Here is a 1,134-nt window from a genome sequence, read left to right on the forward strand (position 1 = left end):
CTGCTTTGTGCCAGGCACAATTCTGGGGATACAGTAATGAGCAAAATAGTTTACTAAGTCCCTGCTTTTAAAAATCTTACATTCTTGGTGGTGAGGATACTGACAAATAAATAAGGTCTGGAAGTTGTAACTGTTATGAAGAAATAAAAGCAGGTACAGAGTTACAGCAATGGTGCAGGTGTACTTTTTTGGATACAGTGGTCTGGGCAGCCCTCTGAGAAGGGACCTGAAATATGCATCGAACATCGACGAGTTAAAAAAAATCTGGAGGAAATGTTCTGTCAGAGAAATCAGCAAGCGCAAAGGCCCGAAGTGGTTGGAGTTTGCGTGGTGTGGTACCAGCTAGAAAGCCAGAGGTGAACGAGGAGAGGCAGAAGCATCATCATAAATACACATATGGATGTTCTCCTGGCTTGAGACCACAGTGCTAAGGGAGGTGGGGTTTACAAATCTCTCAGGAGGCCACAAAGGGTAGGATGAAGCCGATTTCCAACGGCGGAGCTACGAGGACGCTTTTCCTCTGCTAGGGCCAGGTTGGACAATTGCAAGGGATGGACTGCAACCCGCTCTCGGAAGACCAACCTTCGCCCAGGGGCAGGGATGGGCCGGGAAGGGCCTCGGCAGCCCCCGACCCGCGGGCGCTGCACGGGCCGCGGTTACCAGCAGGCGGTGTAGTGAGCGCGCCTGCAGCAGCAGCAGCAGCAGCAACAACAGCAGCAGCAGTCGCCGCCGCCGCCGCCCGCCCGTCCCAACGAGGAGGAGAAAGGAGGGGACCGGAAGGAGCCGCTGGTGCTGCGGGAAGTGGCAGGAGCTGGAGGCGGGGACCCACCTGGAAGCGCCGGGGCGCCGCTATCGAGCTTCCTGCAGCGGTGGCCACCCGAGCAAGTGCCGTGGCGGGGGCGGAGAGCGGCCAAGGCGGCGGCGCCTCCCCAAGTGGCCCGTGGCGTCCGACCCCGCGTGAAAGGTGAGCAGGAGCTCGGGGCACGTGGTGAGGGCCAGACACGGGGGAGGGAGAATGAAGGGGAGGGAATGGGGTGGCAAACGATCGGCTTGGGACCCGGATTTGGAGCCAAGTACTGGGAGGGGGTGGGCTGGAGGCGACGACTGCGACGGCTGTGACGGCGAAGCCCCACG

The 1,134-nt window shown here is 59.1% G+C and overlaps 1 protein-coding gene across 1 annotated transcript in view; it reads left to right on the plus strand.

Moving 5' to 3' along the window:
- Positions 1-323: 323 nt before the first annotated feature.
- Positions 324-1,134, plus strand: part of ZZZ3 (zinc finger ZZ-type containing 3) — a 132,558-nt gene continuing 131,747 nt past the window's right edge. Inside the window, exon 1 of the mRNA XM_017877404.1 lies at positions 324-964. The gene's annotated coding sequence lies outside the window, so the exon portion shown is untranslated. The remainder of the gene's footprint in view (positions 965-1,134) is intronic.

This window comes from Rhinopithecus bieti, unplaced genomic scaffold (genome assembly GCF_001698545.2).
Source record: "Rhinopithecus bieti isolate Rb0 unplaced genomic scaffold, ASM169854v2 scaffold_10654, whole genome shotgun sequence".
In the NCBI taxonomy this organism is placed as follows: Eukaryota; Metazoa; Chordata; class Mammalia; order Primates; family Cercopithecidae; genus Rhinopithecus; species Rhinopithecus bieti.